The sequence below is a fragment of the Manis pentadactyla genome, chromosome 3, assembly GCF_030020395.1.
Source record: "Manis pentadactyla isolate mManPen7 chromosome 3, mManPen7.hap1, whole genome shotgun sequence".
Classification (NCBI taxonomy): Eukaryota; Metazoa; Chordata; class Mammalia; order Pholidota; family Manidae; genus Manis; species Manis pentadactyla.
Window position 1 is genome coordinate 152,722,863 of NC_080021.1, and position 25,164 is coordinate 152,748,026.

The 25,164-nt window shown below is 44.4% G+C and overlaps 1 long non-coding RNA gene across 4 annotated transcripts; it reads right to left on the reverse strand.

The window, feature by feature from the left end:
* Positions 1 to 1,060: 1,060 nt before the first annotated feature.
* Positions 1,061 to 14,309, reverse strand: LOC118916467 (uncharacterized). Of its 4 annotated transcripts, XR_005026395.2 has the most exons (4): positions 14,140 to 14,309; positions 3,326 to 3,423; positions 2,583 to 2,831; positions 2,211 to 2,440 (listed from the first exon to the last, which is right to left on the reverse strand). It is a non-coding gene; the product is annotated as an uncharacterized LOC118916467 (long non-coding RNA). The 4 variants fall into 4 exon arrangements; XR_008996507.1 differs by lacking the exons at positions 3,326 to 3,423; positions 14,140 to 14,309 and adding an exon at positions 5,400 to 8,268 and having other exon boundaries at positions 1,061 to 2,440; XR_005026394.2 differs by lacking the exon at positions 14,140 to 14,309 and having other exon boundaries at positions 1,063 to 2,440; positions 3,326 to 5,335.
* Positions 14,310 to 25,164: the final 10,855 nt, after the last annotated feature.

Genomic DNA, 25,164 nt, shown 5'->3' on the forward strand with positions numbered 1-25,164 from the left:
TACTGTCACTATACATAGGTATTAAAATACTATCAACTAATTTCCCTATGCTATACTTTTCATCCTCATGACTTATTTATTTTATAACTGGAAGTTTGTATCTCTTTATCCCCTTCACCTTTTTTGCCTGTCTCCCCATACCGTTCCCCTCTGGCAACCACCAGTTTCTTCTCTGTATTACTCTGTTTCTGAGTTTGTTCGTTCATTAGTTTTATTTTTTAGATTCCGCATATAAGTGAAATCATAGACATATGGTATTTGTCAGTCTGATTTATTTCACTTAGCATAATACCCTCTAGATTCATCCATGTTGTGGCAAATGGCAAGATTCTGTTCTTTTTTATGGCTGAATAATATTCCACTGTGTATATATACCACATTTTCTTTATCCATTCATCTATCCACAGGAACTTAGATTGCTTCACTATCTTTGCTATTGTAAATAATGCTGCAATGAACATAAGGGTGCATATATATTTTCAAATTAGTGTTTTCATTTTCTTTGGGTAAATAGCTAAAGTGGAATTGCTGGATCATATGGCAGTTCTATTTTTAATTTTTTAACCTCCATGCTGTTTTCCATAGTGGCTGAACCATTTTACATGTCCACTAAAAGTGCATGAAGATTCCCTTTCTCCACATCCTCATCAACACTTACAATTTCTTGTCTTGCTGATATTAGCCATCCTCACTGATGTGAGGTGATATGTCATTGTGGTTTTGATTTGCATTTTGATTTGCATGAGTGATGTTGACCATCTTTTCATGGCCATCTGTATGTCTTTGGGATAATTTCTATTCAGGTCATCTTCCCATTTTTAAATCAGATTGGTCTTTTGGTGCTGAGTTGTATGAGTTCTTTATATATTTTGGATATTAATCTATTGTCAGATTTATCATTTGAAAACATATTTTCCCATTCTGTCGGTTGCCTTTTCATTTTGTTGATGGTTTTCTTTGCTGTGCAAAAGCTTTTTAACTTTGATATAGCTCCACTTGTTTGTTTTTCCTTTGTTACCCTTGCATGAGGAGATATATCCAGAAAAAAACTGCTAAGGCCCATGTTTAAAGAGTATACTGCCTATGTTTTTTTAGGAGTCTTACATTTAGGCCTTCTTTAATCCATTTTGAGTTTATTTTTGCTTATGGTATAATCAAATGGGACAGTTTCATTCTTTTGCATGTATCTGTCCAGTTTTCCCCACAACATTTATTGAAGAGACTGACTTTTCCCCATTGTATATTCTTGCCTCCTTTGTCGTAGATTAATTGACCGTATAAGTGTAGGTTTATTTTAGGGCATTCTATTCTGTTCCATTGATCTATGTGTCAATTGATTCACTTTAATCTGACCCTCAGCACAACTTGAGCTGGAATGGGAATCAGTCTAGGCCAGTTAGGGGAGGAAACAGCTTCAGGCCAGATGCCAGAGGGCTGTTCTTTGAGCTGCTATTCACTTGCAGATAATCACGGAGGTAGATCCTGAAGGAAGCACTGCAATAGTTAGACCCCTTTTAGTTGCAAGTTACAGATTCTCAACAGAAATCAACCTAAACAAAGAATCTGCTGACTTTCAGGTACAGCAGTGGTTGGATCTAAGTGATTAAAAGATGTTATGCAGAATGCCTCCACTCTGGTTTCCTCCACAGTGGCTTCATCTTTAGACAGGCCCTCTGTAAGTGGTGGCAGTAATAATTGCCAGAAACTCCTAGTTCATGTTCCATAAGCTTGGCATCCAGGGATAGAGAGAACCTGCCAGGTTGAGCTTCATGTGGGAAAATGGTGGGTAAGGAATGGGAAAGGTAGGGCGGGGCCAGTTGCAAGTCTGAAGAGTAGTCTCTGTGTGGGGCAGGAAGGGTGAGTTGGCATTGAAGGGAGAGGAGGAGTCCACAGTGTCAGTAGGAAGCAGGAGAGTATTGATGACTGTGCTGTTTTGGAAAGATAAGGCTTGTGGAGATGTGAAGGGTGGATGGACTGTCAGGGGTGAAGATGCAGGCAGGGAGTTAGTCCCACTGCTGTCGTTGGTAAAGGTGATGAGGGCCTGGCTTCCACCCCTCCAGACAGCCTGCTCCAACCCAGCCTCAAAAGCCCATTCATCAACCTATTCCTCCACTGTTTCTGTTCTTTCTATCTCTTGCTGATTTTCCTGCCTCCACTTTCTGAGTGCATGTCAGATATTTTATTATATTCAAGAAACTTTTAAACACATAGAGGCTTCACTAAGAGAAGGAATAAAGAAAACCATGAGAAAAGACCACACCTTGCCAAGAGACACACAGAAGACAGATGGGGGTGATGGAGAGACAAAGGCAGACCGGAGGAGATAGGGCTTGTTGTCACTAACCAATCACCAAGCAGACTGAGCTGGCATCTCAGCTTCACCATTCACTGGCTGTGCGATCACAGGCAAGTTACCTCTCTCAGACTCGGTATTTCTCATCTGTAAAATAGAGATAATAAACTCCCCTCAGGGGCTTATTATGAGAATTATGTTAATAATGTATATAAAGTGCCTGACAATACATGTCATTATTATTATTTGCATCCGGGAACAACATAAGGAGCCCTCTGGTGGAACTCACCTAGATTTCCTCCCAAAGCTGAAAATTCCTACATGAAAAGGAGGCCTTTGGAAATGAAGTTAAGCTCTTCTCCAAGGGTGCTCAGGCTGAGCCGAGCTGAACACACTCTGGTCTCTCCTGAAAGATGCCAACCACTAGAGGGAGAGTGGACTTCCAGAAACCACAGCCTCGTAGTTCCAGCATCCTTCACACTGCAGGTAGCCACACATTTGTGGGTGTGATATCAAGTTGCTGGAACCCAACTGACATCTTTCTCAATGCAATAGAATAAAATAGAAAATAGCATTAAGTGCATAAAGCCCTTTGTTTTAGTCACATGATTATATATTCATGTGTAAAATGTAGTCCTTACTGTGGGTCATGGTAAACCACTGAGAGTTTGAAAACCACTAACTTAAAGGTCATGCAGGAGCAAACTACCTATTTTCTTCAGTTCTCAGACAGACACCAGACAGCTTACATTCAGGCGAGTCATTGTTCTGTATTAAAGAAGAATCGGATACAGGAGTGGAAGATGACATTTAACTCATGGTGCCCCATGTTGTCAGGCATTTGTCTGATTTCCCAGGTGCTCTTCCTCTGCTGTCCACTTCTATAAGCACCTGTCAAGGTCTCCTCGGGCCTTCTTTTTCCGTGGCCTGTAAATGACCTGCACAGCTCTCTTTCTGGTGATGCCATCTACTCCCAATGTTTCCCTGGTTCCTCTCTGTGGCTGAATCCTCAGTTACAACTTCAACTCTTACCTCCAGATATGTATTTCCAAACGATGGCTGCAATTCTCTCCATAGCTGTCCCATAGGCCTCAAATTCAGCCCATCTGAAGCTTAATGTATCATCTTCCCTTTTAAAAAGAAAGGTAAAAAGGTCTTCCTATACCCCTTTGCTTGGCCCCTGTCTTAGTCTGCTCAGGGTGTTATAACAAAATACCACAGACGGGATAAACCACAGAAATACATTTCTCATAGTTCTGGAGGCAAAAAGCCCAAGGTCACCAATATAGTTGGGTGAGGCCCCTTCTAGGTGTCAAGCTTCTGTTGTGTCCTCATTTGGCAGAAGGGGTGAGGGAGCTCTGTGGGGTCTTTTATAAGGCAGTAATCCCAGTCATGAGGTTCCATGCTTGTCCCTAATCACCTCTCAAAGGCCCCACCTCCTAACACCATCAGTTTGGAGAGTTAGGACTTCAGCATATGAATCTTTAGGGGGGACACATTCAGACCAGAGCAGCCCCTCTTGCCTCTCGGGGGCCCAGGTGAGAATCTCAGTTATTGTCATTTCTTCTTTCCCTGTCTGTCATGACCACTTCTACCTCCCCAGTGCCTTAACTGTGCAACCCCCTCTCTCCTTCCCACCCACACTGTACCAGGTGATTTGTGTAGTCTTCTACTGGCCTCTGTTTCCAGGATCTCACCTTCCCCATGCATGCTTCCCATGGCCACTGCCTATCTTACACGAAAAAAGGTTCAGTCATCATTCACTCATATCATCCTGATCCTTTAAAACATGCATTAACTCCCCCCAAAAACAACCAAATAAAATACAAATATGTAGGCATGGGGTTTAAGGCCTAAGCAAGGAAGGACAAACGGTTTTATGTCAAGTGCCAACCCCAACAGATCAGTGGTGACTTTTTGGAGAATTGTGTTGAGAAGGATTCTGAGGCTACATACAAACTCACAAGAAACCTTAGCAATGGGCATAGGCAGGAGACACAGACATCTTGGAGGCTCAATCCATCCATTTGCTGCTTCTTTCCTACTCTAGTACCACCTGCTCAGTCACAAGATTGCTCATTAATACCCAAATATACTACACAATTTTATTAACCACAGAGACCATCTATTTCATGATTCCTTTCTTTTGCTGTCTGGACTGCACCTGACTGAACTTTTCCACCTATTAGAATCCTCATCTTACTCCTCTAATACTCAGCCTTCACAGTTTGTAACTCATCTCTTTGTTGAACATATATCAGCCTCCTTTGTACTGTAAGTATTACATATGTATAGATGTATTATGTGTTTATGTGTGTAGGTATATCTATGTATGGGTGTAATTTGTGCCTCTCACACTGGACAATAAACTCTTCGAAGGCAGTGAATGTATCTTACTCATGGTCCAACCCCTAGATCCCACCCAGTAACTTACACATAGCAAGTGTTCAATTGAAGTCCCTAAAATGAATGAACTATATAGGATGAATGAATTTATGGAATGAAGGAGCATAATGGCATGTTGACTTAAAAAAAAAAAGTCACAGGGAATCTCCAGGAACTAAAATCATCTCAGAAGTAAAGACACTCTTGTAGGACTCTGCCAGTTGCCATCAGTGAGCAAGAGCTACCAGACAGCATCCCCCCAACTATGAATGAGGTGATACAGCTGTGAATTCAAGAGAAGAACCTCTCTCATCCGTGCAGTGTCATAGCATTCGATACTTACAAATGACTCTGCAAGTACACAATACAAGCTTTATGCTCTTTACACCTACTGAGTTTGAGAAGACATGACTTGCCCAAAATCCTATGTGCACCCGTGAGTAGGAGACTCAAACCCATGGCTCGCACTTGATATCCACGGCTCCACGGCTCACACAAAGTTGTGCTCTTGTGCTTCACCACCTAGATTTTAGGGTAAAGAAAGGAATCCACTGCTAAAATAAGTTGGAAAACTATTGCTGCTATCTTTCCTATAAAGTTCATACCATTGGATCCTATAAGTAGACCCCCTATACCTTTTATCTACGTGCCCCTAAACTGGAGACTCAGCCCTATGACTAGGCAAAAATTGTTTTTGAAGAGAAATTTCAAACCACCTTACCAAGCATCGGCAGCTTCTCCAGCTGATGATTTATATGGAGGCCAACCACCCAAAGCCCTCACTACCAATTTTCAGGAATTTCAGCAAATCCGGGAACACTATTTGTAATATCATGATAGCCTGAACAACTGAAAGAGAACTCACAGGCACTGGGGGTCTTCCTTTCTCTACAGGAAAATAGCTTTTGTTGTCTTTTTCCTTTGAATGCGTGACAGGAAAAGAAAAAAATAAAGAGAGAGGGTGACAGACTAGTTAATATCCTAAATCAAAGCCAGAGTCCTGACAGAGAAAGGGCATTACAGGCATTTTGCTCTTTCAAGAACTGTAATGCCTGGGATTTCTAATTTTAAACAGTGAAAATCAAAAGATCTGGGCCAAAACGCGAGAACACAATTTCAACGATTTGAGGGTTATCTTCCCCGTGTTTTCCCCTCTGTGTCTGTGTGATTCCTCAAACAAAGTGGGTTGGAAAAGTTCAAGCTCAGTTCACAGAAGAGAACATTCTGTACTGTGCACAACAGGCTGGGCTGCTCTCTGTAAAACAAAATCAACAGCATGATCTCAGCCGCTGCGGCGGCAGGCACCGCGCCGCCAGCCCACGGCCCCGGCGCTTGCAGAGACCGGCTGTCAAAGGCTCCCTGTGGTCAGTGCGCCCGGGAGGCAGTCGCGCGCACGCGCGCGCGCGGCCCCAGGAATTACTTTGTGTCCCATTGCTACTTCTCCCCAGAGAGTCAAGGAAGTTGTTGGGATATTTCTCTTTGGAGAGTATTTACAGATGAACCATTTCCAAAAAAACACCCCCCTGCATGTTCACCGCAGCTCAGGCATTGATGGGAGCTCTTCGATTTGTTCGGGTGTTACTGTAATCAAACGACGGCATTAGCACTAAATACGGTGTCACTTCCCTGCTTAGTGGGGAGGAGGAGGGAAAGGGGAGGGGCGAGGCTTGCTGCCCCCTCCCCCACCCTCTGAGCTTTTCACTTCTGGATTCCAGTCTTCGGTTCTTTTGTCTAGAATTCAGCACGCGGTTCAATAAATATTTATTGAGCGTGTATTTGGTGCCAGGGACTGTCCGTAGAATAATACCCGTAACAAGATTTTTCTAGTCAAATGAAAACCCAGCCGTGAAGCCGGTCAGAAGAGGAGGAAGAGAAGCTGCGTGTGCCAACACGCGTAAGGCAGAGCAGGAAGGGCGGGTGTCCTCCAGGGCGGCTCGAGCCTAGGAGAAGGCCCAGAACGGGGGGTGGCTGTTCTTAAGTTTGGCAAAGCAGACGTCTGGAAAGGGGCTGCTTCCCCAGCGTTCGTTCCATGCCGAACCCAAGCCTGTTTGCTGAGGGAGGAAATGACAGAAAGAATGCACAGCTTGCTGCAACAGGGCTGTAGAAGTGCTCCCTCTGGCCTCCTTTGAAGTCACTCCTGCCAGTGCTGTTTCAGGGTGCGGAGACCAGCAGGGGAGAGGGGCAGTGCGGAGAAATGGAAGACGGAAACGCAGGGGCACAGGGCAAGTGAGGGCCTTTGAATCCAGGTTTAGTGTCTGGGTGACCCCAGTCCCTATGCCCCCTGGCTATTAATTGGAGAAGGAACTACCTGTTTTGTAGAACTACTGACTATTGTGGAATTTAAGGAAATAATAAATGCCTTTGCTTGGCATAGACTAGGTATTTAATAAATAGTAACCATTGTGGTTATTAATGTAAGTACTGTTCAGAGAAAGCTGTTAACTGGGGTGTCAGTTAAGAACCTCCACCAGTGTGCCCTGTCTAAGGTGTTCTTGCCCACACGTTTCCACCACTTACTGACTTAGTGAATGGCTATTGAGTGCCAGCACTGTGCTCTGTGGGAGGCACTACCTGGAGAAACAGGCTGTGTTCTCAGGAGGCCTCCTCACCTTTCCAAGGAGGGCAGTTCACACTAGGCAAAGGTAGAGCCGTGAGGCTTGATGAATGCTTCCTCACAGCCTGCCTTCTTTGGGGCAAGGCTCCTTTCTTCTTGGTCGGAGCCCATCTCTATGGCTGTCACAGCCATCCCAGAGAGAAGGGGGTGACTGGGGAGCAGGAGTTGTTTGGGAACAGCCCTGATGCAGGACCTTTCTCAGACTGCTCTTCCGCAGTGTGAACACCCTTTCAGGACCAGAGCTCCTGCCAAGATTTTGAAAACAAGTTACACAAGCACCTCTGGGATGGTTGGACATGTCACCTCACAGCTGCTGCTGCGCAGGGAGGTGAGGAGGTGGGTGGGGGAGAGGTGGCCTCAAGGACTCAGTCAGGGACAATACATAAACCTGTGAGCATAACGATCATGGGGCTAGGAGTTCAAGAAAGCACAAGCCCTTGGGCACCATGCCAAGCCCCAGCCTGTGGAAAGAGCCAGTCATTGAAGATAATTCCACAGATTTTCCTGTTGCCATCACTGATATGGTCCCAGGATTCAAAGGGAGGATCATCTGCCATTAAAGCCAGGGCCCAGGCCAAATGGGGCTTCCTTGGAAATGTTCACCATGATATCTTAAATTTTTTCTCCCCCATACAGATCACTTCCCTGCCTATACCCAATTTACCAAGGGACCTGTTTAAAAATTTTTGACAGCAGACAGACTGTCTCAGAAATACTTCCCTCCCATTGGAATCCTTTGCCAAAGGCTACTACCAACCCCAGCCAGTTGCATATGGAATTTCTCAGAAGGCCAGAGTGTGCATGGGACAGTAAAAGAAAAACCCTGATGATCTGAGGTAGAACAAGCTAAATAAATCCCAGGACTAGGCAAGTAACCAAGATCTCAGAGAGAGTAAATGAAGGGAAGTAGTTCCCACAGAATTAAGCAAAAATAATACCAACCCACAAATATTTGATGGGAACAGATGCTGAGTGAGAAGAGTGACATTTCTTGACTATTCATTACTCGTCAGGGTGCTTTACATACATTCTCTAGTTTAATCCCCACAATAAACCCGTATAGTAGGTAGTGATGTTAACCCAGACTCGAAGAGCTCAAATAACTGGCCAGATGTCATGTAGCCAAGTACATGGCAGAACTGGCCCTTGAACCCAGGGCTGTCCAGCTTGAGAGCTCAGGTTCCTTTCATTACACCATTCTGCCTCTCTGCATGCGAAGATCTTATTACAATATTTTTGGAATCATCTTGTACATTCATTTTGGATTTTCAGAGGCTGAAGTCTCAAGTGGAAGTCCTGACACCAAGTCCCACTCTCCAGTCCAATATATTTTGCCTTATCTCAGTATCTGTACCCAGTCAGTAATAGTTATTGAACATCCATGAGGTATTCTCTGGGGGACAGAAAGGTGAGTTGTGCCAAATAACACATTTACTTATTTACTTCTGTTGTTAGTCAAATAACCTCCGAATTTAAATGGTGTAACACAACAAAGATTTACTTCTTGCGCACACCATGTACTCACTGGGAAACAGCTGGGTCCTCAGGGACCTAGACTGAGGGACAAGCCACCAGATAACTCGAATATTGCCAGTCACCATGTCAGAGGGAAAGAGAGCATGATCAGTCACTCACCAGCTCTTAACGCTTCTTCCTCTGAAAGCTTTTTCCCCAAAGGGGCTTGTGTCATTTCTGCTTACATGTCATTGGCCAAGTCAAACTAAGTAGCCACTCATAACTTCAAGGGGTTAGATAAGCACAAGCCCATCACAAGTCTGAAAGTGGGTGAAAACCTGACAAATTTGGTAAAAAGACCTAATAATGACTACATCCTGGGAAGAAGAATGACCTCAAAACCTCCTATCTCAAATACTGTAGTACTGAATGATTAAGGGCCATCTGAGAGGATGCATTCAAGGCTTATGTCCTAAGGATTCAAGACAGAATTATGCCTGACTAGAGACCTTGACAAAGTACCCTGAGGAAGTGAAGGCCTGCATTGGGCCTTGAAGAGTGGGAAGGACTTGGACAGACCAACAAGGCAGGACCAGCTGCATCCACGTTGGCCTTCAGTAGAGTGATGGTAACCCACCACCAGTCACTCTAATGAATGGCATAGGTTATTCCAGGTCTTGAGAGACAACCCAAATGAATGCCTGAAGTCAAGAATGTGCTTCGTGGGCTTCAGGGGAGAGGCCCCATAGCTGGGCAGTGTGCTCCAGCCAAGGAGAATTGGCAGCTGGCCAAAGCATTAGTTGCGAAGATATGAAAGATCTTTGAACAGGAGAAAAATTATGATCACAGTGGAACTTGAGAGACTTTAATCTGTGGCTATTCTGTAGTTTATTTCTTCTTTCATTTTATGAATATTTTAAATACTTTGCATAGATGCAAAGGTGTATAAAGCATGACTCCTACCCTCAAGTTGTTCCAGACTTTAGTGGAAGGAGAAGAAATGGGTTTGAGTTTTCACCCTTGCCTTTTAAGAAGCAGTGATCTCAAAGGGGTACTTTCTTTGGTGAATAGGACCTAAAATTTCAAGGATGCATAGGACTTCAAGGATTTCTCCTTTATGAAAAAGAAAGAGCTAAGTTGTGAAAGAGATGTGGGGTAGTGGTGATGAATCCCAGAGTAGGAGGAGGGCAGAGGAGAGTGGAGAATGCAGGACACAGAGGAGATAAGGCAGCTGGTAATGATAGAAAAGACTTTTGGGGAGATGGAGATTTTTAGTGGGTTTTTTAATGAAGTTTGGCCATATGGAGTATAAGCCTTCCACTTGTCTGTCTTGCAAACATTTCAGTAAAACATATATAAGACAAAATGTTTTGGGAGGTGGCCTGAGAGACCACAAGGGGTCAGGTGGGTAGCAATGAAGTGTTGGATGTGGCCTGACAGCACACAAGGGTGTGAGCAGGGACTTCCCAAGAGAGCCCAGCGCAGTCACATTTGTAGTATGGGATAAAGTGGCAGTTCTAGGATTGGGAAAGTTTGTCAAGAAAAGCTGCATAAAGGAGATTAAAAGTAATGCTGGTACCAGGTGTTGAAATATCAGTGTCCCCAGCCCACACGGATCAATGGAAAGCATTCCAGTGCAGGCACAAAGAGCAGCACATGGAAAGGCACTGGGGTGTGGAACAGTCCAGTTTATTTGAGCTCCTCCAGGAGCACATAGACAGACAGGATTATGAGGGATGAAGTCCAAAGCTCAAGTTCAGTGATCTGATCCAACACTAAGGTCATAGGTTTACCTTCAAAATTATTTATTCAGCATTTACTGACTCTCAAATACATTCCAGCTTTAATATTGTTACAAAAATATTTTGTTTTGATTTGGGAAAAACCTGAGAAACTCATGATTTCCTATTTTCTTACCTATCGGTAAGAAAAATGGTGAGTCCAGAGATGAACTTTTGTAAGGATATCCTGACTTACATTCACTGCTCACATCCAGCATGCCAATATTTAGCTTGCTCCCAGGCACCAGCTCTCCATGTGCAGTGGAGAGAATGTGCCAAGATCCTTCAGGTCCTGTGTCCCAGGAGGCAAAGTATTGCCTGAGACAGCAGCACACAGAAGCAGAAAGCTGGTGACTATTAAAACCCACTTCTGATTTACAGTCACCTGTTAAGTAGGAAAATTTATCCCTGCTGCTCAGAGCAGAAGGTACGCTGAATGTGGGATGTGAGTGTGTGTGTGTGTGTGTGTGTGTGTGCCTGGATATATTTTAACTATCTGCCTGGGAAATCTCTAAATCAGCATTTATTTTCAATAATCTCCTACATCATATGGCACCTTTCTCACAAATGCTTCCAAAATAGTTTGTAAATTTTATATAGCTGGGGAATCATCATTGCTGGAATAGAAGGAAATAAATGCTTATCAGCTTCCTAATGAGAACTTGGGACTAAGTGTAATTTTTTTAAGAAGTATAAGGATCTAAGAATGTGTATTTAATTCAGAATGTGTATGTATTTAAGTAGCATTGTATTTCATTAAAATAGTATTCAAATTTCCTCCTAATAATTCACTCAAATTTTACCCAGCCTTCCAGGCCCACTCTAGATTCAACTCTACATTTGATGCTAAATTTCATCCCCTGGAGCAAAGTACTGTCACCTTGCGCTGGATCTGGCTCTTCCTTAAATACCCAGAAGAGCAGAAGTGGGTGGGAGACCTTGTGTCAGTCTGGGGATGATACATCATTTCTGGCCCCTGCAGAGGCTGAAAAATATTGCAAAGGCCAGTGAGCACCTGTGAGGAAATTTAAGGAACATCAAATCATTCATTCAGTCAGTCAATATTTATTGAGCAATTAGTATGTTCTAGAAACTCTGCAGTGTTGCTGGAGAGACAGGTAAGAACCCAAGAGACAAGACCCCCGACCTGGCCAGCAGTGTAGCAGGGGGTGGGCATCAGTGCAGTGGTCACACAGGTCACTGTGACCTGAGAACTGAGGTGACTGCTACAAAGGGTGGTTCTGACAATAAGCAGGGAACTTCACCCGGCCTGGGAGTCAGGGAAGGCTGCCTGAGAGTGTGAGGTTCGCCTTGTCATCTGAAGGATGTGTAGGAGCCGTCTGGGTGTGTGTGTGTGTGTGTGTGTGTGTGTGTGTGTGTGTGTGTGTGTGTGCCCGCGCGCACGCGCACGGGTGTGGTGGGGGGCAGCTTCAGCTTCCTTGTTTGTAAAATAACTGTAGTAACAGTACCATGTCTAAGTTTGGGGTCCCGAGAAGCAGACCGTAAGGCGAGGATTCATGTGAACATGGTTTATTAGAAAGTGTCCCCAGGGGAAACCGACTGAGAGGCTGAAGGATGGGACTGGGAAGTGAAGAAGGCCAAGCAAGGCTGAGAATCAAACACAATGCCACGGAGGGAGAACTGGGGACAAGAGACGTGACACGGTGAGCTGGGGGGTTGTCCCCTTGCACTATTTAGTTACCAGTAAAGGCACTTCTGCTCTCTGGGCTGGGAAGCAAACTTGTTCCAGTAACCCAAGGACTGTCCCCAAACACAGAGCCACCATGGTGCTGGCTGCTGGGAGCACAAGCACAGAGATAACTGTGAGCAGGAATACGGTAAAGGGATGCGAGAAGATGCAGGTAGAACACTGAAGGCATTTGCTACATAGGACACAGGTACAGTTTCACCAAAACAGCGTCTATAAGGGACAAAGCACAGTGTCTGGCACATAGTAATGCTCAATATTAGCTCCCATTATGATTGAATCAATGTGCCTGGGACAGGCTGCACTTTACCCAGTTCTCTGCCTACTCCAATCCTACAGGAGCCCACTCTGCTCTCTGCCACTCCCTGCTTGGTCTCCTGAGACAAAGTCACATATAAATATAGTAATAAATATTTATGTGTCCCAGGATTGTCACATTTTGCTGAACTCATAACAGAACTGAACAAATAGCCCTGTCATCCTCTGTAATACGTTCTATCATTCACCGATGCTTCCCCACAACCCATCCTGCTGGGCTCTTGGAGCTCAGAAATTCATGTGCCTGGCTGCTTCTTAAATGTGATCTGTACTAACCTGATGCAATTCTCAGGCCTTCATTTCCTGGGCAAGTGATAGGATTTTTAGACCAGAGGGACTTTCTCTCTCTTTGTCCAACTTACTGAATGGTTCAATGAATAGTTGTATATTAATTCAAAAATCAGCATTTTAAATAAAAAGGTATGGACTACAGATACACAAACAACAAGAGTGAATCTCCAAAACATTATCTTGGTTGAAAGAGTCAGACACAGAAGAGTACATACGGTATGATTCCAATATGAAAACAGGCAAAATGAATCCACGGAAACAGAAAGTGGGTCAGTGGTTGCCTGGGGCTGGGGCCGGGCAGGAGTAACTGTAAAAATGCCCAAGGGGCCTTTTGGGAGTTGATAACGTTCCATGTCCTAGTGGTAGAGGTACCTGGTGGTACACCAATATATACATTTGTCAAAACTAATAGAATGATATACTTAAAATGGGTGCATTTTATTGCATGTAAATTATATCTTAATAAAGTTTATCTTTAAATTAAATAAATAGGCGTTTTATTGCCTGACCAAGAGAGCAAAAGTAGATCCAGGACGAATCACAGGGAACTCCATCTGGCCAGACACACAGAATCTTTGTATTGTTCCCCAGCCCCAGCCCCTATATTTTCTTTTGGCACAAAATTGGTCTCTATTATTTGCACTAATGGAGGGAAACAATGGCTCAAAGAATCTAAAAGGGGAGTAATCCATGAGTTATTTACATCTGGTGGCTCTGGAATGTGTTTTGTTGCCTTTCTGGTGCTTGAATAGAGATGTGCCTGCTTAACATCCCAAAAATACACTTCCAGTGAAATACTGAGATTCCTTGTAACCACCTGAATTGTTGGAAGTTTGTAAGAAGCACTTTCCTTTCCCTGCCTGACCCCGCTTTTCCCTTCTCCTTTATCCAAGCAGGAAATGCAATGTTTCATCCAGTCCCAGGCCTCCCTCTGGCAGGCTATCTCAGTTGGTGGGGGCCTATGATGCCGCCTGAGATTTGGTGTCTTGGTGTTAACATGCAGTGTAAATACAGGGAATTGAGATACTCAAGTCATTGATAAAAGGCTTATGAGAAGTCTTGCTTGTGAATTAAGTGGAATCATCCACTTGAAGATAATTGAGAACAGACTGTACAAAAATTGGTTTCCTGTGTTTAGGGTGCAGTTTAGCTGGCTCTGGCTCTGGGAAGCCTCTGCGGGCACACCCCATAGCCCCAAGTCCTGCCACTCCCCCAAGGCCCATACACTGTCCCTGCTGCTTACACCCTACCTCCCACCCCCAACACCCTGGACTTTGTCTTTCACGGCACTTACCAAGCAGAGGGCAAATGCCTTGTTTACGAATCTGTGTCCTGGACCCAACTGAAAGCTCTTTGAAAGCAGAGTCTGCTGAGAGTCTGCTGTGTCGCCAGCTGCTAGATCAGTACCAGGCTCATAGTAGGTGCTTAATAAATAGTTGTTGAGTTATGATTCTGAACACACCACTGCAGAGTGTATTTAAGATTTTGAAAACAACTGCACAAACAGGAAAACTCTGGCACTTCCAAGGGAACTCCACCCAGACAGAACTCCAGCAGGAAATACCAAAAAGTCAGTATCTAACACAGAAATCACTGTGTATGTTTCAGGGCAAACGCTGGTGAGCTGATCTCTGAGAGGCAGTGGAATAGTCTGGAAAATCCAAGGCTTTAGGAACTCTCCATAAGAGTTCCTAAAGGAACTTTCCTGCAAAGTCAGTAACAGCTTCCAAGTGGGGGTAGAATGAATGGAGAAGTGCCTGAATTAGTAGGAACTGGAAAACAGAACACGAAGGACCAAGGTAAATACTTAAGAAAACCAGTTTAAGCCCCTTGAGTCATGTCTTTCTAGCACAGAGTTGTGGTGAGCACAAAAGCTTCTCTAAATATGCCCCTGCCTAACCACAATTCAAACACAATGTTTTGTAGTAGGTGCCGATACATTCAGTAAATATTTATCATGCTTTCCATGGGACAGGCAAGGAGAGAAGACCAAACAGAAATCATATGGTGCTCTCCTCAAGGAATCTGTCTGGTAAATGCTTGATGATTGAAATAGAACATTTTAGATACCAGTTCTAGTTTATCAGATTCCTACACTTCACCTGTTCTACTCTTGGGCAACAGTTCCTCTGGGGCCTGCAGCTCACCTCTCTTGTCAGAGACGACGAGCAGCTGGGCTGGGCCCATGGCTGGACCACCACCGTGGCCCTCATGGCATCCAGTAGAGTGCTAAGCACAGAACATATTCTCTCATTTATTTTTTTCTCTCTCTCTCTCTCCATATATATATATATATATATATATATATACATACACATGTATATATACATACATACTTCCATCTACTCACTTTCCAAAGAGTATAGATCCTGAATTGGAAAAGAGGCTTGATTTAAGAGCTAACCTTGAGGACAGCAGATGTAAGGAAACAGTCCCCTCCTTATCTTTATTGACTTTGAATTTAAAGGCTATTGAGGAAGAGTTGTTCTATTATATGTAGCAAATACATGTGTCCACACACATGTCTTCATGCATATGTGTATCCATCTGTAGTGTTAAATCCTAAGATATATGTGTGTATATATAGCATTGTATATTATATATATATATATACATGTATATATACATATATAGTATATGACATGTATTATAGCATATTTGCATTATATTTATGGGGGCAACTTTTTTTATTAAAGTATCATTGATATACAATCTTACGAAGGTTTCACATGAGCAACATAATGGTTTCAACATTCACCCATATTATCAAGTTCCCCCACCCCACCCCATTGCAGTCACTGTCTATCAGTGTAGTAAGATGCTATAGAATCATTGTTTTCTCTGTGTTGTACTGCTTTCCCTGTGACTTACCTATATTGTGAGTGCTAATTATATTGCCCCTTAATCCCCTTCTCCCTCCCTCCATACCGCCTCCCCTTTGGTAACCACTAGTCCCTTCTTGGAGTCTGTGAGTCTGCTGATGTTTCATTCCTTCAGTTTTGCTTTCTTGTTATACTCCACAAATGAGGGAAATCATTTGGTACTTGTCTTTCTCTTCCTGGCTTATCTCACTGAGCATAATATCCTCCAGCTCCATCCATGTTGTTGCAAATGGTAGGATTTGTTTTCTTTTATAGTTGAATAATATTCCATTGTGTGTATGTACCACACCTTCTTTATCCATTCATGTACTGATGGACACTTAGGTTGCTTCCATATCTTGGCTATTGTAAATAGTGCTGTGATAAACATAGGGGTGCATATATCTTTTTGAATCAGGGATCTTGTTTTTTTTGGGTAAATTCCTGAGTAGCATTCCTGGGTCAAATGATATTTCTATTTTTAGTTTTTTGAGGAACCTCCATATTGCTTTCCACAGTGGTTGAACTAATTTACATTCCCACCAAGAGTGCAAGAGGGTTCCTATGGCGGGGAGGGGAGGCAGCATTAAGAGAGGCCTGTGGCAGTCTTGGATGTAGGCACACAGAGAAAGAAAATGGGATTTGTTCCTTGCAAACTGGTTAAGGGCTGAACTAAAGAAACTATCTGCTCCTTACAAACTGGTTAAGGACTGAAGCAAAGAATCTATCTGCTTCTCCCTGGCCTGATCAAACCCCTACCCTCACCGGCCCCACACACCCCCAACACTAGACCTCAGCTATTGGTATGGGAAGGAGTCCTTTCCTCACCAAGTCTGGAACCAACTGAGAGAAAATCACAGGAGTCAGGCAGATGGAGATGAAAATACCATCCTTATTGCTTGCTATGAACTGAATGTTTGCCCCCCAGATTCACTCATTGAAACCCTGGTGTGATGGTATTTGGAGATGGGACCTTCGGCAGGTAATCAGGTCATGAGTGTGGAGCCCTCATGTTGGCATTAGTGCCCTTGGAAAAAGAGACGAGAGAGAGGTCTCTGCTCTCTGCGATGTGAGGCCCGGGGAGAAGCCCGGCCATCAGCAAACAGGAAAAAGGCCCTCATCAGATCCTAAGTATGCTGGGCCCTATTCTTGGACTTCCCGGCCTCCAGACTGGGAGAAACGACTGTTTATTGGTTAAGCCACCCCGTTATGATAATTTTATAACAGCAGCCCAAACTGACTAAGACTTTACTCATAAAGAATGGGTGGGAAGATGTGTCTTACGTGAGCAACAACAGCGAACTTTGAAACAGGGAATCCCAGAACTAGGCAGGCTTACCCACTGGGTCACAGGCAGCGTTGAATGATGACAGAGGCCCAGGCTGCCTCGCATAGATGACGCCCCAGCAGAAAAGCATTGTGCCAGATACCCAGGAAACCCCTCAGGCTTGGGCCTCCCAACCGGCCCCCTCCACTGCTAAGCAGTGGAAAGGGCTGACTCTGGAGCACCCGAAAGCCTGCTTCCCTCTGAGCAGAGACCTCTTCAGATTTCCCGGGAGGTAGAGGGCTTAGAAAAAAACAAATGGTTGATTTGATTAATTACAATTAAAGATCTCATGGAAGATTGCAAAACTTCCAAGGATGAGTTGATGAGCAATATCCTTAGGTAGGTAAAACCATTCTAAAAAATAATTCCTGGTGGTTTTAAAAATGGCAAAGGAGTGAGAATCTGAATCCTGCCTCTTATGGAAGCATGACTGCTGACCTGACCGTGGCTGTAAGAGAGATGGATTTGTGCGTTTTTAGACATCATTGAAAGATTTCTTTCTGCCTGGGCTTCTTCAGAGCATTGTACACTCTGATAAAATTTTAAAACAACACAGCAGGCAAAAGAGTAAAGGCTTTTCCCTCCTTTAGTCTCAATATAACTGTGTAGGAAGGGCAGAGGGCCAAAAAAAAGTTCACAGCCAGAAATTCAGATGCTATTTGTAGCTCCCTAATGAGCAAAACTTTTCTGGCCATTTACTCATTCATTCATTTGACAGCCACATAGTAGGATGAAGCTAGCCACATAGTAGGTGTTCAATGAGGGCTTATTGAATGAATGGTTGGATGGACGTCCAGAGATCAATCCACAGTCCATCCAGCTTCCCACAAACACAGAGTGACTTTGGGACTGGCCAGCAGTCCCAAAACTATTGTGTTGATACCCCACTACTGCCTGGAAGCAGAGATGTTCTTGTGTGCTGACCCCTAAAAGGAAAGAATTGAACAGAGAAACAGAATGGATTAATTCAAAAAGACTCTGGACCCAAGAAATAGAGAACTAGAGAAATTTGCAACCCAGTCATTCTAAGACCCATCCTCAGGTCATCAAGGACCTCTGCTTAGTAACAAATATTTACTGAGCTTTTACTCTGTTCCAGAAGCTGTGTTGGGGCCTTGGGTACCACGATGAATCAGACCTCATGCTCCTTTTCCTCTGTGTACTTTCCCTAGCAGCACCAGTGTCGACCCAGCGGGCTCACCATTTTGTCTTTGACCAATTGCCCCTTCCTGCCTTCATTTCCCAGTCTATGAGATTAGGGCCCCTAGTCCAGAAGTATGCCAACCACTCCCTTTCACAGGCCTTTAGCCCCCTTGCTCCCTCTCATTCCTGCTGCCTGTTCCTGGCAAACCCTTACCTCTGGATGGGATCTAGAGCCCACCTACTCTGTGCCAGCTCTAAGCATTGACGGAGACAGTCACACAACTGTGCCAATGGATATCATTATAAATACATGACCCAAACCCAACCCTGTCCCAGTTTTCCCATTTCAGCAAATGCCACCACTGCCCACTCAGATACTGAAGCCAGAAATCACTCATGAAATTCCTTTGTTTCTCAAGTCCCATGTCCAAACCATTACCAAGGTGTTGCTACCATGTTCAACAGGAAACTGAAGTCCACCACTTCTTTTCATCTCGGTCCACTACCACCTCATCCAGGTCTCCATCATCTCCCACCGGGACCACTGAAATCACCTCTGAATTGGTCTCCCACTTGCACCCTGGTCTGCTTCTGATATGTTCACTACTGAAAGAACCAGAGGGGAGTATTAACTCCTGAGCTGGACTAGGATTGCAGTAGACACCTCCTGCCATATACCCTGACCCTTACCACCAATATATTCACTGACCTGACTTCCAAACTCCAGAGGTTTTCTCTGGTCCTGAAGCTGTTGTACCCATTCTTGCAGTGCATGCAAAACCATGGTGCCCAATAAGGTGCCCCCTTGCCCCCAGCAGACTTCAACCACAGGCTAGCAAGACTGGGCACATCAATACACCATTTCTCTAGTGGAATAACTTGAGGGACATATTCTACAGTGGATCCCAGAGTTCCACAGAGCAATTAAACTTCACTTGTCCACCCTGATGACTTTGTTTATAAACGCTTCCTTCATTGGATGTCTTCCCTTCTCTGCCTCAACACTCCACTCCTTTAGTGGTACTCTTGAGTCACCTCCCAAATAAAGTACTTGCACTCCAATTCTTGACTCATGGTCTGCTTCTAAGAGAAGCTAGACTAAGGCAATGTGACAGATTCCCTGTCTGCAGTCCTCACCAGGGAGTCCCAGTGCTTTAGGATAAAGTTCAAACTCCTCCTGTCCTGGAGAGTCCTGTATGAATCTCCTACATACCGCTCCAGTCTCACCTTCATCCTGTTCCTCTTCCCCACAACACTGTTTCCATACTATTCCTTCTCTCCTTTCCTTGAACCTTCTACACCCTCTCCCACCTTAGGGCATTTGCACACTCCATTCTCCCAGCCTGAAATAAGCCCTGCCCACATCTCACAGCAATCCCTGGCCCTTTGCTTCCCTGTCCCAGCTCAGCTCAAATGTCCTTCTGCAGACAGAATTTCCTTCCCTACCTGTCCAGGCTAGGGTTTCATCTCACTGTCTCCAAGTGCCCTTTCTTTCCTTCACAGCACTCACTACAATGTGTAAGCCTTTCTGTGTGTTTGCTTGTCTCATGTTGGTCATCCCACCAGACTGGAAGCTGCAAGGAGACAGGTCTTTTTAGCTTTCTTAGCCAGGACATAGCAGAGGATCTAGCATATCAGCCACTAAACTTTGGGGGAATTTTTTTACACAACAAGGATAACTAAAGCAGTTGTGAAAGCTTTGGAAATCCAGTGTAAGGTATAAGTTATTTTGAGCCTAGGGTATAAAATTTCATTAAAATGAGCTTTATCATACAAACCATAACTACTCTCCCTACCAAATTTACTTAAGTGCCGAAAAAGCATAACATTCTGTTTTCCCACATCTCCCCAACCCATTATGAATATTCAGGCCAGGTCCTTCACTTTGTATAAGTCAAAAACCAACAGCTTCCCAGTGGAGAGTAGCCCCTTCCTTTTCTCTTTCTCTCCAAGAAGTGCTCATGATTGTTATGACCAGTATATCACCATTTTACAGAATCACATAAACAAGGAAGTATTAAATTAGAAAGAGCCCAATGGGATTTCTTTGATTATAAGCTTGATAAAGGTAAAAATGGTATGCCCAATTTGAGAGGAGCTCCATAATACCTTCTCCATTCCCTCTCAAAGAAAGCTAACAGAGACAAGAGCACCGAGATCTTTTATTTTTAACTTCACATAATAGAGAAGTAGAGAGAAAAATACTATAAACTGATAACTCTTCTATCCATCTCTCACCTTCAACAATTATCAACTCATGGCCAATTTTATTTCATCTCTCGCCTCCTCTCCCTCCCCATGCACTTGACTCCTACTCTGACTCTGGATTATTGTGACATAAGTTTAGACATCATAGCAGCTCACCCACAAATACTTCAGTACATATCTCTAAAAGACGAGAGATGAGAACTCTTTTCTTTTTAACACAATCCCAATGCCATTCTTATGCCTACAAAGAAAAAACTAATAATATCATCAAATATCCAGTCAGTACCTTATTTCCCCCCATTGGTCTCATGTTTTATTTGTTTGTTTAGCTGTTGCGGTTTTCCCAATTCAGGATCCAAACAAGGTCTACCCATTGCATTCGGTCAGTGTGTGTCTTAAGTCTGTTTTAACTTAGGACTTCTCCTTCCATCTGCCACCACGCCCTGCACTTACATCCTGAGACGGTCTTTCCAAGCTGTAGTGAACACACTGTTTTCTGATTTCCAGTAGTGACTAATCTCTCCTGATAAACATATAACAGTGTACTGGATTCCCCTCTTCAGAATATAACTTTAGGAGGTCTGCTTGAACTCGGGTCCATTTTAAAGTACAAAAATGTATCCAAGAAAGATAGTCTGATTACACACTGTACTGGAGGAGATAGAAGTCAATTTCACACTACACTTGAGATACTGCTTTTGAAAAATGCTACTATTGGGGGATGTTTAATGAAAGTCAATAGCTATTTTGCTCCATTGATGCTGCCCCTGCCACCACTTCTAAAGAACAAATATGAAACAGGAAAATGTCTCAGCAGCAACGCACATACATCCGTTACAGCATGGAGATGGTGGTGGCCGTTCTTCCTAAACCTCCCTAAGTCTTTTCTTATTTTCTCTATATGAAACAGAATAAAATGAAAAGCTTTGCAGGAGAGACCCTCCTGAGCCTCGTCCCACATTTTTCCCAAGCTGAGGGGCATCTGTGGAGAGTTGGCGTGATGTGAAAACACAGGGAGTAACTGACGTCTGTGAATTTATTTGGGTCGCCATGGTGCTATTAACCACAGGGTTGTGACAGGAATGCCGTGCAATCTCCTCCCAGCCTGCTGCCGCTTAGGACCCAGGAGGAAGCACATGCTCGGGGCCTGTTTACTCTTCTAACCGACATGTCCCCCTGGGCTTGCACTTCACCTCTGCACTTAACACCTTACCAGACAGAATCCTGGACCGCAGACTTGGAGGTGTAAGCCTCATTACTGCTTCTCCCCCCGTGCATGCCAGGAATTTGTCCGGCAGTGGAGTGGGCAGGAGTTCAAAGCAGATGGCACCTTTTCATGACTTGAGTCAACTAACAAGGATTCCAAAAGGCCTGGGAGGCCCAGCTGCCCGAAGGACCCTGGAGCAACAGCTGGGATAAAACTAATAAAAACAACTACAGAGCAATTTGTGAAACTGTCAAGGCCAGCACAAACATGTTGACCCTTGTAAACCTTGATTTGAACTCTGAGAGGCTGGCCCAGCCCGCCTTCAGGATGGCAGAGGGGGCGGGGGCTGCTGCCTTCTTGCCAATTTTTGCATCTTTCTAGATGGCCTCATGCCTTGCTCCATTGACCAACCCTCTCCTGATGTGGGTCGCTCTAGAGGATCAATCATCTGGGCCATCAACTCCCTCTTGTAGGTAGATCCTCTCTCCATTCTGCCATGAATGAAGTGTCCCCTGTAGTAGAGGTGGCTGGAGCCTGGGATCCTAAAGGCCGGTTAGAAAAGCAGCAGCTTTAGAAAGAGGGATGGATAAATAGTTCCTCGAGCCTATAAAGACACTCAGAACCTAAATAAGTAAATGTTAAGATTCCATGCTCAACAATTCATCCTATTCTCTTCTCCTCTCTCCCTTTAAATGGTTCAGAGTGTACTCTACACTGTTTACGCAAAAGCAAATGCCTCTCAAGATAAATGGGCCATTCTGTAAACTCACAGCTGTATAAGCTACAGAAAGTTACAGAGGTGATTAATTGATAAAGACCACAGCTTAGCTTATATAGACCCAGAGTAAAGGGCAGCCCAGATCACAATTTTGTTACTACTGCAGGTATTGAGCCAAATGACTATTTCAGGACCCCTAAAGTCAATCAGACTAAGATGAGGAAAAATTAGCCTAATTTGGAAAAGGGAACATAAGGAAGATTTGCTTTTATTTCATATTAATTTGCAAGTGTGTGTGTGTGTGTGTGTGTTTTAAAGTCCTTTCATGAGGATAATGATTATCCTGGCATGAGGAAGGTGGCAGAACAAGAGGATGGTGGCCAAAAGGGGGCATGAGAGGGGCTTCAGAAGTACGGCAGTGCTGGCCCCATTTCCAGCCTGGCATCATGGTCACACCTAGATTTGCTTTGTGATCAATCAGTCACATCAATACATTTCTATTTTGTACGCTTTTCAGTATGAGGGTAATGTTTTGCAATTACATATATTTATTTCTTTCAAGATGAATACAGTCCTAAGAAATACACAGTCCCTTAAAAAGTTCTATGGAAGTTTATTGTTAAGTACTTTCTTCATACGGGCACCTCTAAGAACTCCCATTCCTTAAAGTGTGTCACTTGACCACCTGCTTCCAAGTTATCTGAATGACTGTTCAAAAAGCAAAGAGGGAGACCCCACCCACCCAGCTGACACAGGCTTGGGAGAAGGGCAAGAGCAGGGGGAAGGAGGTAGCTCCGGAGCCCCTCACCCAAGCCAGAAAACCGAGAATCACCCTTTGCTCCTCTCTTTTGTGCACTGGTCATATCCAGGCAACCATCAGATCCATTTTATGACCCAATATATGGTATGACCCTCCCCATCACTGCCTTTCTTCCCTGACCTCCTAACATGGGTCCTGGCTCCGCCCACTGGTTCCTGCCCTCCGCCCACTCATCTTCCACATTGCCTCCAGGACAGTACTTCTAAAACACAAATGTGACTATATAATAAGAGTCCCCCTTTGCTAAAGCCTTAGGCACGCGCGCGCGCGCGCACACACACACACACGGCCCAGCTCTTTGGCTAGGTCTACAGCTGTACTGCCCCAGCCTCCTCTCCCCTGTGTGTACCCAGCTCCCCCACACCTCCCACCTGCTCTCCAGTCCCCAAAGTCACCATGCTCTTCTGAACATTCTTGTCTTGGCTGAGTTTGTCTCTTCAGCCTGGAAGTCCTGTCCACTCCCCTCTCCTAGCGAAGTCCTACTCAGCTGCCACCTCATCAGCCTTCCTCTCCTGCTGCCCCTCCCCTGCTAGTATGGTATACTGTGCCCATCCTCATGGAGAGCATCCCTACCGAGTCGTAAGCACCTAATAAAAGGGACTCTGCCTTGTTTCTCTTTGAAGTTTGAAGGGCTTACACATAGTAGGTGCTCAGTAAATGTTCCCCCACTAAATTCAATGGACTCCAACAAAAGTCCACTATGACCTCTTACTTGGTTCTCAGCCTTGGCTTCGTTATTTGGCTCTTTTCCAATCATGGTGAACACTTGATCATTTCAGGCCCACAAAGATGCTTCTGGTGCAGCCTTTCTTTACTCAGCCACCCCTGGTCCAGCTCAGGCCAGAGCAGCCAGCACTGTTGCCAGCAGCTATAATCATCACAGCCTTCTTCTGCTAACAGCGGCCATGACCCTGGACAAGGTGAGCCTGGTCACTGCAGAGTGCTCAATCTCAGCCAGTTGGTGGTACCTTTCTCTGGTGGCCTGCCAATGTAGCAGGCAGCAGGTAGAACTACCTTCACCTGGAGCAGAGATGTCTGGGAGGGTACATACCTCCCTCCAAACCAAACCATCTTTACTTCCACATGCCTTTGCAATTCAGACTTCAGCCCCCCTTCCCTGGAACTCGCCTACTTGGAGGTTGCTTTTCCAGCCTAAGATGGCAGAGAATCCTCTTGAGATGCTGTGAGTTCTATGTGCAGTTGCGCTGACTCAGTGGCTGCACACAGCATTCCTGCTGCTTGGGGATACCCCTGACAGAAAACAGGTCCTGTGACACAAGCATTGGGTCCATAAAGCATTTTTATATTGAAAAATTAAGATAATGGACAGCATTTAGAATTATAGCATGTTCACATCAAAAAGGGATATTAGGTAAATGTCAAGTGCTGTAGAAGCAACTTAGAGATCAACAAGTCCATACTCCCATTTTACAGAGAGGTAACTGAGGCCCAGAGAGGGGGCATTACTTTCCCTAGATCACACAGCTGGTTAGCCCTGACTTCACTCCAGTCAGGGCTTTTTCCAGCTTCCATACTCCAACTCAAGGACTTAGTGGCAAAAACAGAGCCCAGAGTTTCCCAAGACCTCTGCCCAACCCATCTCCCATCTGCTCAGTTGCTTTTAAGGGGGTTGTGTTTCTGATCTCATGGCCTATTTATTTCAAGTGTATATCTGACTGTCAGCGGCTGTACAGCATGTCCCCTCTCACATGTTCTTGGAGTGGTTCCACTTAAGCCATGGTTTCTAAACCTATACCAGACACCTGGAGTGACTTTTGAGAATATAGAATCCTGGTATTGGTATTTTCCATTTCAGTGGGATGAGGCTCAAGAATCTGTTTTTTTTTTAACTCCTTCACTAATTCCCCTGTAAAGAAAAGTTTCAGGACCACTAGGCTACTGCCGCTTCCATATCCTTGCTAACCTGGAGATTCTGTGCTTTTATATAATATGGAATTCCTCACTTCTGATTCACTGGCAATCCATCATTCCTAATTTAAAAAAAAAAAAAAGAGGGTATAATCAGAAGTAGGGA